Source organism: Cynoglossus semilaevis, chromosome 19 (assembly GCF_000523025.1).
Source record: "Cynoglossus semilaevis isolate Cse_v1.0 chromosome 19, Cse_v1.0, whole genome shotgun sequence".
Classification (NCBI taxonomy): domain Eukaryota; kingdom Metazoa; phylum Chordata; class Actinopteri; order Pleuronectiformes; family Cynoglossidae; genus Cynoglossus; species Cynoglossus semilaevis.
In genome coordinates this window covers 12,732,069-12,748,885 of record NC_024325.1, presented here as the reverse complement: position 1 = coordinate 12,748,885, position 16,817 = coordinate 12,732,069, and the positions used below count along the sequence as shown (strand labels likewise).

The 16,817-nt window shown below is 40.5% G+C and overlaps 1 protein-coding gene across 7 annotated transcripts in view; it reads left to right on the top strand.

Moving 5' to 3' along the window:
* The window catches only part of cadm1a (cell adhesion molecule 1a), a 327,808-nt gene that overhangs the window by 41,323 nt on the left and 269,668 nt on the right, over positions 1–16,817 (top strand). The window lies entirely within an intron of this gene.

Below are 16,817 nucleotides of genomic sequence, written 5' to 3'. Positions count from 1 at the left end.
TAGCTGTAATCCATGCTTTTTTTGGTGAGTAGACAACACTTGGTAGATGTGTAACTCCTACTCATTTAAATTGAATAGCACCAAGTTGACTTTTTACTTATGGATAATTTAAATGGCCGAAGGTTTTACACTGGTATGCCACTTAAATGCTGTACTGTCTGTCTTTTCTAGGAGTGGAATGAGTATTGGGATATGGGTTGAATCCAAAATTGTCTTGACTGCATTGTGCTAAATGTACTGCCCAACAGCTATTTCTGTCATGCTGCTAAACTCAGGCCTCTTTTTCCAAGTGGGGTCCTCATTTGTAGGGGTAGAATAGTCACCTTTACTGCTCCTACAGGTGTAATGGTAGAATGACTTCAATGTTGTTAGTTTGGTGAAAACAAAGATGAAAATACCTTTTATTGCAATTTCTACCAGATACAAATCCTGCACACAATATTAGCACTGATCAATCTGAATATCTGGTTGATCAGAGCTAATATTGGTATTAACTGAGAAGTCAGTGGACATGAGTTGTTTTTTCTTTTTTGATGGATCATGAAATCGCCAATGGGTCGAGGTAGAGGCATGCGATGGTTCACAGTCACTTGAACACCCTGCAGACAGGAAAGTCTCCAGTGTATAATTTCAATTTCATCAATATTCATCAGAGGCGTCCAAGTCCAGTTGCGGCTCATTTCCTATTTAGTCATGCCGGATGTTAATGCAGGAGATGTTTATGCACAGGGGGATGTTGGTTGTAATTGTCACGTCTTGAAAAGGTATCATCCAGACAGGTCTAGTTTCAGTTATAACTGCTGGTATTATAATATTAGGTGCTGGGTGTCGCGGCAGTGGCAGGGGATGTTGATAGCATTTTAGGTTTTACAACAATTTAATTTGGGATTTACTCAGAGCTTGACAACACTGAATACATGACATGACTGCTTCACCCGAATTATGAGCAAAATATTTCTTTCCTCCACACCCCCACCCCTCCCTCCGTAATACCAAGACAAATGATTTTGTTGATGCTCGTTCAGAGTTTAAATTATTGCGTCACTCAGATATCTGCCTAAAAACCCCATCGAAGGAACATGACTGAAATTTAATATGTGCTGATCACAGTTTTGGAGAAAGTAATATTCAAAGCAGGAGAAATCAGGAGAAACACATCCTCTGTGAAATGGCGCTGTCACCGCCTTGAATAATTCACAGACCTTTCTGTCAACACTTTTCAAAGGAGATATTTCATCGGCGGAAGATGCTTTTAGTGAAAACTGACAGTGAGAAATTATCCAGAAGAACTGGGACAGTGAAACACAACAATGTGGTTTGTTAAACGCTGCAGTGACACGAGAAGTTTCATAGACAGATCCATAGAAACCCATCAAAACAATCGGTATAATGAGAACTAAAGAATGGTGTTTGAATAAGGCTTCAGCCGCCTCACTTTATTTATACATGACCTCAAAAATGTGACAAAGGTAATTTGTTGTAGTGGTGTTGTAAATGCACATGGTACTTATCTTTATAACTGAATACCACAGCGTCCCTCCATCCCGTGGGAGAGTTTTTTTTTTTTTTTTTTTTTTAACTGATGCTCAAAAATATTTCTACTTGTTAACGAGTTGATATAAAGCCAAAGGGCCAGATGAATATAATGTTTTTCTGTGTTAGTATTTGTGGGATTTTTGTAGCATTTAGCCAGAAATTCACTTTGATTTGGTTGCCTTATAATTCTTCTCTATTGTCATTGTACATATACAGACATATTAAAACACAACATATTTGAATCTGCATTGAACCCGTTATCTTATTCTTGGGGAACAGTGATGACAATAATTGGATTTAGTTGCTAATAACCAATCTGGAATAAAAATAAAAAGGGAAGAAATCACTTTCTGTTTTGCTGTTTGGGAATACTACATCTATTGTCATTGTACATATACAGACACAACATATTTGAATCTGCATTGAAGTTTTCCAGTAAACTACTGCTGTAGTGGAGAAATTCAGAAGTGGAGGGATACGTGTATTCAAACTGACCCGGTAAACAACACACATTAATTCATTTCAGTTCCAATCAATTGTCGTGTAAGTTTAAGAATAGCTTCCAGCGTATTTATGTTAGTTAGCAGTTAGCACAGGCTAACCTGGATTGGTGAACAGGTCTTCTGGTCTGCAGTTTTGGAACACTAGGAACCACAAGGTGCCACCGAACCACGGCTTTTGCGTACTGTTCAACACTGAATAAACACGATAAGTTAAAGACAGGCATGGCTGACAAATGTTGTCAGTGTCTGTAGCTTAAAAGTAGGCATGGCTGACAAATGTTGTCAGTGTAGCTTAAAAGGTTGACTAATTGTCTTTCCACCGGTATTGTTTTGGATTTCATTTCAGACTCATTGAGCACAGCTAGTACTGATAATTCTCCCTTTATTATTGTCCTTCATTTCCCCCCACCTTACGTCCTGCGTATGAATGTGTGTGTAATTCTTAAGACTGATGTCAGTGAGCTGAAACTCCTGCTCACTGATAATAGTCTAAATAAAGCCTTTCAACACTTTTTAATGGGAGTTTGTTCCTGACGGCACCTTTAAGCTGCGGAGGTAAATGATCACGACGTGTTGAACATAAAAAGCCGTATTATATATGAATCCAGTGCTCATTTGAACAGGTGAGCTCGTGGAAATGTTGATTAACAATATCATTTCACCGCCACTGCGTCACAAATAGAGGAGCGCTCATGGTAGTGAATGATGGATGAAAGGGTGTTTTTCTGTCTTTTCATCTCCACTAGTTAATGTAGCTGGGAAAAAAAATGAATAATTCACCGTGTCGACCAAAGGCTACTGGCAGCAGCTGGCGGTTTCTGGAAGGTGGAAAGTGTCATAAATCAATCAGGACGGCATAAATGTCTGATGACAACTTTCACCTCTCGGTTGCTCTCCTATTGGTTGCCGAGTAACATGTGATTCGGCCATGATTGGAGCTTGATCTACTGGAGCAGTGTATTTGAATTTCTGCTGCACTTTTATGCAAACAGCAAACCTTCTATTTTCTCCACACACACAGGGTGGGAAAAGTGACAGAGCCTTGTTCTGGTAGCAATACAAGCATGGCTGTAACCGCAGCCTGGGTTTTGTCAGGTTCTGCTGTGCTCAGTGACAGAACACATTTGCATAGAAGCCAAAGCATGTGTCAGCCAGAAGCTCACGCTTTTTTTTTTTTTTTTTCACTTTTTTTTCACATGCTGTAAGACTTTATCTGCAATAAAATGCAAATGACTTTCACCTGTGGTGTTCTGCCAGCTCGTGCTCACGCGGGTTGATTCGGGTCTTGTGACAAGAACTTGCACCTGTCATAGCCTTTAATTGTAAGAGAATTACAGAGCGTACATCTGAGCCAGCGGTGTGATCGGTCGTTGGCCGTCGACGTTGTTTTGAGTGTCAGGCGGGTGGAGGAACACCGAGCAGTGACGTTAACAGATGCTGCAGAGGCAGACTGACAAATGTTGATGCTCAAACTGTCAAAGACGCAACTTCAGCTCATCAGTTCTCACCTGAAGTTTGATGTTCATCCATTCATTCCTCTGCGACTCCTATATCCTGTTTGGAGGAGCTGAGGAAGCTGACATCCAGTGAGGTTGGAGTTCACTGACAGCACACTTGTCCATCATTAAACTACAGTATATAGCTATGCATTTATTTACTCTCCTGTAGTCTATTCAGAGTCTACAGTTAACACTATTCCTGATTTGCATGTGTAATGGATCTGGCCACTATACCCACTAATATTTTTAGTGTGCATATTTAAAAGATAATAAACTCCTTTTCTCCAGATTGAAGATATGTCAATAACCCAGTGTGTTTTTTCAGTATGTTTTGAGAAGGCATTGGCCACCAGTCCCATGTTCAAATCACTTGCTAAGAACAAATTATTATTTGACATCTGCCCACTGTAAAACAACAGTCTAGTAATTATCATTATTCTTTATTGTTTTGGCTTTATTTGTTCCTCTATGTTTTCTTCATTTCCAAAGGACATAATGCATTTCTCATTTTTGTGAACTTTAAAGTCTTCCCTGTCTTTAAGTGCTTCTTCCGTGGTCATTTTCCAAGAACCATAGCTTGTGGTGCGGTGAAAGAAATTGCCTTTTGTGGACATAAAATGAAACTCCCAGGGCATAACAGCCTGCATTCCTATTGAATTAATATTTCATTTGAAGCCATCAGCAGCATATTGGAAATAGCTCCCTAAAATAATTGCAGAGGAAAAAAAGCAGCGGAGAAGAAAGGTTTCTATTTAAGGCTCTGTAAACATGACCCTGTTGGAGGCTAGTTTGAGAAGAAGTTCTCAGGCAAAGCTGTTCGGACCACGTCCTCCTCCCCGGGGATCACATTCTGCTGTGCGATCCCACACATGCATCCGCAGTCCTTCAGGAGCATCTACTGTTGCTGAGCTGCAACAATATTTTACTAACATCGGTGAGAATATCCACTGCTATGCAACCAATCAGAGGGGCAGCTGTCACAACAAGGTTCACACTAAAAAAAAAAAAAAATCGTCAGTGTTTTAACTGGAGGTTTGCTGCGTTATAGAGACTCAGATACGTATGAAGCCTGTATCGTATTCAACGGTCATTTCATAGTTTTACTGTATATGTGAGACACACAATTCTTCACACTACTACTTCTAACTCTAATCATCGCCTTGACTGGAACAAGCAGCTCTATTGGTTCTGTTCCAGTAGAATTCCGGTTTTTCACGAGCTTTCAACGAAGGTTCACACTCAGTTGTCTGCTTTCTCAACCGCCATGTAAACAAATTAACTGTTTAATCTATGTTTTGTCGTCCTTTTCATGCCCCCCCCTCCCCCCTCATTTCAACACCACTGGAAACAAAAACAGTCCTTTACAAGTTTCTTGCAAAACCCAGAGATGCTGTAATTCTTCATGTCCTTGAACAAGAGAAAGGCCTTCGTCTAAGCAACAGATTGCCATGAAATTTGCTGAGCACATTTATGCCCCCTAGGGTACGAACCATCTGCGCGCCATTGTCCCCGTGGTCCCCGCTTTAGCATCAGCCAATGAAACGGGTGACAAATAGGGATGTGTGGTATGAAATGTGATAGAGCCAGGTGTAGAAACCTTCCTTAATTAGAGTGGATAGTTTGGCACAAGAGAAAAGAAGTTTACCACCAGTAATTAGGTCGTTAACAAAGTCGTGGCCTTTTCATAATTATCAATAAAGTGCGTCTAATTTTGAGATTATTAGATGGTTAATAAAGTTCATGCAGCGATGCGTGGTTGTTAGTGGGAGCCTGGTGTGGAAACGTGACCACATTCCCGCACAGCTCTTTTTCCTGCTAAATTGTTTTGGCATTTTTGACAGCAATTATTTCCGAAGAAGCGCAAACGATGACACACATTTGTGTTGGTTGGTGCTGGACGAACATCTGCTGCCTGACATCAAGCTCATCCTTCTGTCTCTTCTCACTGTTTCTGCATTTCATTGAAGTCCTTTTTTTTTTTCTCCCCACAGTTGATTTCCTTAGCACGCCCATTATTTATAACCTCAGCCCTTTTTTTTTTTTTTTTTTTTTTTTAATAGTGTCCCGTTTCTTTTATCAGCTTGATGCTCATTTTTTTTTGCATTGCGGCTATGACAGCTGCACATGAGAGGCTTCTTGTACCCACTTGAAGAAGGCGGGCACATACAGTCAGAGATGGCTGCTCTGTTTTAAACTCAAAGGCACATTTTAGTCAGAATGATACGTGTGGATTAGTGCAAACTTAGCAGACGGCTCGAGAATATTCTGCCATGGGGAAAGACATTTTTCCTTGCTGCTGAGAGATTAGTGTGCCCTATGTCTCAGTCACTCACTCTTTGTCAGGATAAATATTCCTTGTGTCTGGAGGCAAAGAAAAGCAGCTAGAATCAGTTCTTGCCTTGCACGATGTGCAGCCAGGTCTTGTAACTGGTCGTCACCGTAACAGGGTCGGACTTTGAAATAATGCACAGAGAGTGCACTCGGCCTGGCCTACTGGACAAAGCTGCCAGTGTGAGGGTTATTTCAGGTCATTTGCTTTGCCTGTTTAGCATGGGAATGGTCTCTGGAGCTTTCTGTAGGCTACTTAATTACCCCAACAGCCTTCTTCCACACTAAATTTATCATTTTCATCCAAGTCTGAGGGACTGCAGCTAAAGCAATAACAGCACTCTGGACCAAACCGATTGCTTATTGATTGACACCCCTTAAAGTCAGGAACATGTTTTAGCTGTAATTGAGAGGAACAGTAGAATTTGTCAAGAGCACTTCCTAGAACTTTTCTTTCTCCCTCTCTTCTTTTGAATTTCCCTTTCTCCTAATGTAAGACACACATTTCCCATTGTTTATTCATGATTGCACAATGCTAGCGTAAAAAGCTGGTAGCATATTAATAACAATTTGTCAAAGGTGAAATTTGGTTTGTTTGTTTGTCATGGCAGTGAAAATTATGGGAGCAATCTCATTTTTTGGTAATCTTGCACCATTAATATTTACCTGTTTATAATGGCTGTGTATTAACCATGGAAATCTGATGACAGTTAAGTTATAATTAGTCTAAAAACCCTTGAAACTTTTGTTTTGGTTATTTGTTTGTTTTTTCTTTTTTTTTTGTTGGTGTGGAAGAGTAGCTAATTTAGAAGCCACCGCTCAGTCTGACATGGAGGAAAGTGGGTTTACAGAACACTCAGTAAAATGTCACTGTGAGAATTTTTCTTTTTTTTTTTACCAAACTACAGTGCTTTCGGGAAATGGTCAATTTAGTCTGAAGACCTTTTGAATCAATGTGAAACGCAACCAAAAAATGGCCCAGTGTTGTGTCTGTTCACTTTATTTTGTACCTTTTTAATTTTTTTTCCCTAAAATCCTCATACATTTCACATCTCCTTCCAGAAGACTCATTACATCTTCCTTCAAATCTGCTCCTGTAGTCAAAGGCCTATCGTAAACAAAATTAAATAAGGGATTTTACAAAACGCTTTTCTTCCAGACCCCCTAAGTGGTACCTGTTCCTTTTTCTTTCCTTCAATTTACAAATTTCCAGGCTTAGGTTACTGTGAGCCACACGTTCCCAGTTCCACTTTTCTAATTGCTCTCATGCCAGCATGTAAAAAGGCCCCAGGCAACAACTTGGTGGGTAAATCAACATGAAAGGAAAGAAACCGGTCAAGGACTGCCAAACCAATGAGGCCCACCAACCGGGAGTTTGATCATTAGTTGGCGACTTTTGATGACCTGGTGTCTAAACAAACTAAACTGGATTGTTTGAAGACAAGTTCTACTGTCGGTTCAGTGCAGTGATTAAGTCTATTAAGTCATGTATTCTCTGAGAATCTCACGCAGAAACGTGTGTTTAAACCACAGTAAAAGTTGCCTTGTCTCTTAACTGCTGCATCGCAGTGAGTTCAGAAATGGCAGGGCAACGACACACTGCGCACCCACACACACACAAACACACACACTGACCTTTGACTTAGTACACACACACGGGTAACAGTTGAAATAGGGTCAGTGAGTCTCTCTGCGTGTGAGCAATTGGACTTTGTACAGAAATTGGCAAATTGGCCTCTGATTTCATAAATAAACTGATTATGGTAAAAATGTTGTAATTTTTTATTTTAACGCACTCAGAGTCAGTTAGGTGAGGCCGATCGTGGATATGAAAATAGTTAAAGTTATTATTTTTGGAAAATGACAATAAAAGCACAAAAAAAAAATCACAAGATTTTGTTTGGTTTTGTTGGACTGTACACTGTGCTTTGGTTTGACCTGAATGACCTTTTGCCTTGAACCTCATAGTCCAGCATTTTCTAACTTTTGAGTATGTTTACCCATGCAGATGGATTTAAATGATCCGACTTCTTTCTTTGAGGGTTTAAACACAGCCCACAATAAAGACGATCATCTCAGAGGGCAGTAATAGCCAGGATATCAGGGAGATGTTTTTTTTCTTTTGTTATGGCCGTTGTACTAATAAAGCTGCTTAGAGCCGTTGCCTGCCATGAATTTTTTATGCATCCATGCCATAACTGCCAACTAACTGCGCTGCAAAATATTAAGTGAAATTTAACACAATCAAATTTGCACAGCTGGCAGTGAGGACAAAGGATCGGGAATGTCATTTTGTTGGCAATGGTAAAATAAATGAAAAGCAATTTGTCTCTCGTTTAAAACTGGAATCATGGCTGGCAGAAGTTTCACTTTTGAATTTTTGGTTTTGGCTTTTACTGAGCAGGTTTTAAAAGATGAGTTTTGTGATTTTCTGCTATTTTATCTTTTTGCCCATCAAATTATTCATAATGGCTTTCTTTCATTCGTGAGTAAATTCTACAAAACTCACCATATAGTTATAGTTATATGCAGTATATATAGGAACACTATTACCCAAGGGCCTATGGCCATAGGTTTGGTATAAAGACAGACACACTGTCTTCTCATTTGTTCACTACAACTGGTAAATTCAGTTAGACCTCAAAGACAGATGTGAAAATCACCCAGACGATGTCACAACCAGCTCAAGGAACCACAAGGAAGGATGAGGCGAGGACTTGGCAAGCAGCGATATATATACTGTATATATATAAAAAAATAACTAAACGCTTACATACTGTAGCACTCAACAAACCTGTTTCGTTGCACGCGTGTGTTCTTGTTATAATGACGATTACCCTCAGGCTGTGCCTTTTCACAGTGCAGAGAATTTTATTGATGGTGTTCAGTGACAGACAAGGACGAGGAAAAGTATCCCCGTATCAAAAGTCTGCATGTGAATTACAAAAAAACCCTGTTATCCATAAATTGAGAAGACGGAATATGCATAATTCGCTGCATTGTCACTGAGAAATATTCATTTAGCCGCACAGGGAAGCCACAATAGACGGAACAACTCAAATTCAGACATTAGCACAATGGGCAAACAATGGAGCTGTTGAAAAAAGGTAATGGAGCCAGAAGAATTGAACAAAGGATGGAGATAAAGTGGCAGCGCAGTTAAAATGCAGCAGCATCAGAGTCAGCAGTGACAGAGCACAGCTGCTGGTGCACAGAGAGGGTGGAAACAATTATAATGGTTAGATAACGTGGTTAAAATAAACTTTGATCAATCTATTCTTTGACAGTGGCGTGGGGAATTAAATAATTGTTTCGGTAAAGCATTTATTTAACTATTTGTTTATTTATTCCATTTTTCAAAACAGGGTCAAAATTATATTTATGTTGGAACTACTAGAGGAACTTTAAATAGTTTTTTAAGTGTGTCTACCAAAGCTTTCGGATTCCCTACCATGACAATAGAATGGCGTGACGAAAGTGTTGCAAACACAACATAAAGTTGGCCTGGATTATTTGGTAATAGCATTTTTTAGCCAAAGCCAAAATAATAATGTCTCTCATTATAACATCAACATTGAAAGACTAACTATGCTGCCAGCCTGTTTTGTGTACAGTTGCCTTGGACGACCTAGAGATCCTGAAGTGTTGAAACTGTAGTGAAACACAATTGCCAATCAATTTATAACCACAAAACCCTGGAAAATATCATAGAAACTTGGAATATTTTGGGAGAATGTAAACAAAGCGTAGTCAAGGACTTTCTTCACAAACCTTGAGGTTTATGTTCAAGCTTCTAATGTCCATGTATGATCGGCCTTACTGCTCTACAGCAGTGCATTTGTGATGCACTGCTGTCTCCTGAATTATTTCCCATGCACTTGATAAAGCTCCTGTACAACCATGGAAGCCTTCTTATACAGCAGCCTTCAAAGTTGGAGTACTACTCCATATCTCAACTGATAAATTGACCTTGGCAGGTAGAGCTGGAGGAGGCATGTTTTTCATAAAAGAGAAGCTACAGTAGGTGTCGGCGTAAGTCACTAATTACAAAATTGAATTCAGTGCTGAGAAGTGGAGAAGTTTTATCATAAAATCGCAGCAGGAACCCTTCAACTTTTCAGCTGGTTTCCGTTCCCGTCTTCAGATGTGATTCTTTGTCGCGGTAAAAAAAAAAAACGCTGCAGCACTTCAGCGTTCCTGGATCGACTTTGCCAGTCATTTATTTGTTTTTTTTGCACACGCTGATTCTGCTGAGTGTCACAGATCTCCCAGAACTAAATCTCTGTGACAACAAAAATGCAAGGAATAAGAAAAAGGGGGGAAAAGTGTTAACACAGCAGTGGAAATAATGATGAAGAGCTGATGCCTGCGACAACACAAAGACACAATTGCAATGAGTACTTTTCTGAGCAGTTGATGCAAAATAGCAGAGAATTCCCATGCAGACAGCGCTCCGTTCAAGACCAATGTGGCATTCTGTCAAAGCAAAAGGGAAACAAAGTGCATTTTCATGACGATGAAAGTGGAAGTGTGCAATAAAGACGGGCTGTTAAACCCATCCACTCTTTCATTTCTGCCCATTTGGTCCAGGGCCGGTGCTGAGGCAGTCAGTCATGCGTGTCTGCTGTAACACATCATTGCAGATCAAAGCATAGCTGGGTTATGTAAAGCTAAAGGGGCTAATAGAGTGACCACGTCCAATACAAAATGTATTACTGCGCATTTGCTCCTGACAAGGATTGATGGTGTACATTACCAGATGAAACCGAGGGTTTTTGCAACACAGGCATGCTCACTTCCAACCTGGAGACATTTCATGCTACTTGGGTGCCAGCAGAATATTTTTTTGGCAAAGAAAAAGCTTTTGTTTTATTTTATTATTACTACAACTGTTACAGTTTCCATTTTTGACGATTTTCATTTGAGATGCGAGACCTTTGACGGTGTATTTAGATTTGGTGGTTGTTGTGAGTTTGCCAAAAAAGCCTTCCCGTCAGTTGATTCCTTACACTGACTACTATTACAGCCTGCTGAAGTTATTGAGCACCGTGTAAGTCTGTTGTTTAGCTTACCAATAGCTAAAATACCTAAAATTCTAAAGGTAAGACAGCTTTTCTCACCTTCAAGGATTTGACAGATGACAATGTCCAAACAGATGTTACATAAGTTTTTGAGCGATGCATCACGATCTACAGTGTCTTTAAGATTCTGTTTCCATTTTTGACTCCCCACTCTCCTTTGTTCTGTTTTTCAAAAGAAAGTAGCAATTTATAGAAAAATATTGTTGATGTTTTTTGTGTGTCAAAGCTCTAAATAGTTTTTTTTTTTTTCAAATGAGTGACAAGCTAATTATGTGCACAACATTAATTTTGTCTGAATAGACAAACAAATCAAGACAATCGTTTGAACTCACATGCTGTCAGGTGATCAATCCCAGGGACAGGGTTGTCGGACTATTTTATAGCGACATCAAATAAATTAGTTCTTTGAAAATACCAGATTTACCAGTGAATACTATCTAATGTCACATACAGTATATGGCAGTACAAATACTTACAGATGTTGCAATACTGTTTTTGTTTTTTGTTTGTTTTTTCTAAAAGTGGCTCTCCGTTTAAAAAGTTTGACACCGAGCCGCTGTAGTGTCTTCGTGAGACACTGACCTATTCTTAACCTCCACAGAGTCTGCTTTCTGAAGACGTGATAGGTTTCCTGCTCCGCACTTTGTCAGGCAGGAGCATCAGCTCAGCTCAGGCAGTTATCAGAGGCGAGGTTGGCATTTTGGACACGGGGCAGAGGACATTATGGATTACCATAGATGCTGTCAGTTGGAGAACATTTCCATAGTCCACCGCGACAGAGAATGGCAGTTGTGATGATAAAAAGTGAACCACTTGGTGGATGCGGAGTGAAGTGTGTTTGTGGCCCAGTTGCCCTGGTGATACCACCTAAGTCTGACTCACTATGCTGCAATGGCTTTCACCTTGGATTCCAGTGCCATTGTTCAGGAACATTGGATGTGCTGCAGCAGGGTCATTGAAACTGTCCTCAGCCATTTACCATCAGATACAGCAATTAGCAGCATTTGCACAATAGTGGGCTATCCACAATAGACTGGAACATTACACAATAACACACAACTGACCGTTACAAACGGACAAACATGCAGCTGGCGAGTTGATTGTGGAGAACCATTGCCTGTTTTTAATCGATTTTCAGTCTTTCAGTTTACTTTTCAGGCGGTAGAACAAGATGGTTAGTGAGATTTTCAGGGCAGTACAATTCCACCCTACCTCCAATTAGACTCGTCAAACCTCATGGGATGTGTTGTATGCCAGGAAATAAAAATGTGTTATTTTTTGTTAAATAATAAGGTGTTAAACAGGTACCACTTTCTCTCTGAGAGAATGGATAGGGGACATTTTTCCCAGACAAAATTGTGAGGATTATTTTTTTTATTGTAATTTGCGAAAAGGAAGGATTTTCCTCTTATTTTTTAAAGACAACATAATGTTTTGCTTTGAGACGTTGCTTTAAAACACAGTCCAATTGTAAAGCCGCCTGTTAGAGCGCTATCCCCTTAGTCATCGATTGGCTAATTACTGTTTGACCCGACCTTTGATTTAGACCAGCGTCTTCAAGGCTCTTTGATGAAGTCTTGGCTCTGACAATGTATGTTTGTAGGAGGAAAGAAGAGGTCAAGGGAGAGGGTTGATTGTACATCAGAGGAGCTTTTGTAGTGCTGTGCTACCTTGTGATTTTCGCTTGTTCTAATGAGCTCTTGTCAAATTAAGCAGCAGCCATTTATCTGAGTTTGTCACCCTTTCCAAACTATGATCACGACTAAATAGAAAACATGTGAATCAGATGAGCTCTAAATCATGTGGACAATTGCTGATAAATGTTCCCACGACTAAAGAAGGAGGCCGTGCGGCTCGACGAGGTAAAACCAAGCACACAGGAAGGAGACTTACAGTACCTTCATCACAAGAAGCAGTGTACTTTTGACTTTGAATTCATCAAAAGCACCAAGTTTCTTCTGATTTAAAGTAGGTGCTGCCCCCGGTGTTTCACAGACAAAAGCATTTTCACAGCATCTGCATTACAACGTCTCACAGCAGGTTTTAAATGCATTTTCTGAGGAAGAAAGGCAGAAAAAGAATCTTGCTGATGCCTTTCTTTCCAAATTCTTCCGCAGCATCACAGCTTTTCAGCGAGGAACTGGAGTAGGTAACGAGAGGAGTGCACTCCCTCATGATCAATTACTCCACCAGTCAAATTCGCAACACCACCAGCTTCTTGCCTCGTGACCTTTTGCCCTGGAATCATCAGCTCCTGTCCTCATATTTTGCTTCAGCAGCAGGTTTTCACTGTATTGCTGCTGTTGCACAAATCCGGACCCCCCACAAACCCAATTATTTCTGAGCAAAATTATGAACATGTTGATTAGACAATGTGTTGTTGTGTTGAATGGTGACATTTCAAAATTGCTGTGTATTTCTCAGCATGAGTTGCATTTTCTCTTCTTTTAGCGTAGTCCAGACGGTGGCTGTCTGCTGTTGTGCCCATTTGTTTGGGCAGATTTCAATTACCAAGTTCAAGACAAAACATTATTATTACAGATGTTACAGACAAGGATGTGCCTCCTGAAAAACCCTTTTAAGTGTTCTTGGCAGTTTGTAAGTCTGTATGATGGAGGTTGTTGTGTAATTTAGGGAATAATAGTCAGTAAACAGAGACTTTGAAGCTGGTATTTTAATTTATCGGGTCTTTGGTATAGCTGTACTTCATTGTCATTTGTTGTTAGAATGCAACAGTACTGTGGATGGATGTGTTTTCTGCACAGGTCAGCTCAGCTTGTTTGCTAACTGTGGCTAAAGTAGTTAGCACTTTTACTTTATAGAAATACAATCTCCTTTTTTACCGATTCGATTCCTGCAGTGTGTTTTTTTAACATAAGTTTACTTTACTGCTCATGTAGTTTCCCCTTAAGCGGCCGAGTTGGCACAGAGGTGTTATTTCCACCTGCAATGCGTTCAGAGGTTTCACATTTATTCCAGTGGGAGGAAGGGCATTCAATGTAAAAACAAATAACTGTGCCAAATTACTGTGAAGGCTGACCGTGCTGTATTTGAAGTAATTGAAAATTTCTGAAAGTAGTCCTTTGAATACACCCCGGGCATTGACGTCTACTTGGTTTGGTTGTGCACTGCAGCAGAAGTCGGGTTGACAATAGGTACAGAAGAAGAACCGTCATAATCCTGTGTTTAGACTGCCTGTCTTTGAAATTTTCCACAGGTGATTACATTGTCACCCAGTAGGATTAATGGCTTAATCTACAGAGACAAGATCAAGGTGGGAAAAAAAAAAGCATTATCCCTCTGCATACCCTTTTGTTACACTGCCATCGCAGCGAGGGACTCCATGATTGAAACTTTAAACCTCTCAGATTGAAACCATCATCTTTTATTTGTACTGCTGACATCACTGGTTTGTTTTGCCTAAAAAAAACCCCCCCAAAACAAACCATATTCAACGTATTTGTGGCCTTTATACAAATGTGTCTTAATTAGGCTTCTACCTTTAATCATCTTCAGTGTTGTTCGTTAAACCTATCAGTCAAGTCCTTTTTTTCCTGTCTTTTGCTAATTATTTCTGTTCCACAGCCAGTCTCGGGCAAAACTGTATGTGGCAGGGCCCAACAAAGATGGATGAGTTCATTTATCAAGCTTCATGTTTTCTTTACACCATGTGGCCAAGAGCTCGCTAGCTCAGGTTGTGTCTCCAGGTCAGTTTAACCTTGAACATGGCGCTGTAACAGTACTGTAAGCAGCTGTAGCCGTGCCAAGAGACAGGGGCACCTTTGACTGGCTGCACCGCAATAAGGACTCATTGTCTCTGTGATGCAGTTGTGTTTCAATGGAACTGGCCTCAGCTGTGTGGCCAGAGTTATGGCCTCTTTTCTTAAAGGGGCAGCTAGATGCACAGTAGCTGGTGTGGCTCAGTTCTTGTGTTGTGCTGCTGAAGCTAAATGCACATTAGCTATTTGTGTATATGTGTTACCTGTTCATTATCAATGACAATTTTATGTGTTACCTGTTCATTATCAATGACATTTTTAGCTACTTTTTAGTTGACTTAAGATCTCCATCATTTTATTATCATTGTTACTTTTTGCTGACCTGATTAAAACAAAAACAGCTTACATAGCTCGTCCTTATGATTCATGTCCTTTATGCCTTAAGTTGGCTTGTCACAAATTAACAAATTGTTTTAAAAAACAAATACTACGTTTTTTTTTCTGAGTGAACAAAATATTTGTCACTTTAAATAAGTGATGTATTGTGATTGTACAGAAACATAAGGCTGAAATACATTTGTTGTCAAATCTCTGTCCCCACTGGACAATCTACACAGAATGTCCAGGTTACATTGCATGTGTTCAATCAATATACAGTACCTTCTGTTTTCTCACTGTCACCTGTAGCAACACTCCCACACATGCTAACAGTTTTTATGTGAACACTCACTCAGGCTCAAAAACTATTACTCTGCATAGAGTATTTCACAATTTTATTACAGGGTGCGATAAATAAAGCAGTTCAAACCTGGGAAGTAGATGAAATCACTCCTTTAGATAAAAAAAAAAATCCACCTAAGTTGATAACTGCTTTTTTTTTTCTAACTTACACATGAAAACAAATAAATCCCTAAATCAATCTCTCACCACTCTACATCTGCGGTTTGTTGTGTAAGGTTGAGTAGAGACATAAGCACATGTACCTTTAACGAGACAATAATCATGAAGCTTGTGGTAGAGCTGTAGCAAGAGGAATAAATCAAAGACTGCTTTGGTTCTTGCCCTCGAGTTTGGCACCAAAACAAGACCTTCTCATCACACGGCGCTGCGACTCTTAGCCCTCAGGCATGGTCGTGACATTTCTCAGTTTTAAGAAACAGAGGAAAATGCTAATGAAGTTGCTGGATAGAAAATGTCAGATTTTTTTTTTTTTTTTTTTTGAAATAATGCAGCTCTGTGTTTTGCGGCCTGTGCTTATGTGCTCCTCCGTGTCATCTTGGAGGAGCAGGAAACTGACTACCGGCTGACTTTTGACTCTGTACCCGCGGGGCTCGTGACGGGAGCGCAACAGGCACAACAAGGCTCAACTATTTCTGCCTGGAAAGAAGTGATGTTGGTTGTGGCGACGGCGGGGGGAGTCGGCAGCGGCGTCGGAAGAGGTGCTGGAGGGGTTTATCTTAGTCATGGTAATTGGTTTGCTGGTGTGGAAGTGGGATCATTCGAGAAAACCTCATTCAGTCTCACTCCCTCACATTTATCTGTCTGGAAGGCTGCAGGGAGAAAGGGGAGAAGGCTGGGGAGAAGGGGTGGGGTGAGGTGGGGAGAGGGGGGTTAAAGGAGTGCTGCCGCAGAGGTGTTTTCATACAAAGGCTGAAGAAAAGTGACTGAGTGAGGGCTCAATCTGATGCCTGCTTAAAATAAAAGACACTTTCAGTGCGTCACGTCAATCCCTCAGCACCTGCCCCTTTGTCTTAAATGCTTTTTATTTCTGCCCATGTGTGTAAATGAGATAGGTACGACTGCAAAGCGACAGGGACGTCAAGTCATTTCTCACTCACAGATTAGATTAATGGTGGCGGAAATTGGAGTTCTCTTTTTGGCTCGGCATCCCACACAGCGGCTGATAGTGCGGTTATGAATATTCCGGACCAATCAGGTGCAGCTTTTTATTAATCTAGGCTACAGCCATAGTGGGAAGACCCCCCTGTGAGATCCCTGGACTGAGACACTTATATGCGTGTGGTGTTTAACATGCCTGGCCTATAGCTCTGTTGCTGCGGCAGCAGCAGCGCCCAGCTGCACAGACATCCATCACACACCACCAGTGGGCTGGTTCTTACACATTCCCAGCATTCAACGCCATGGCTGAGT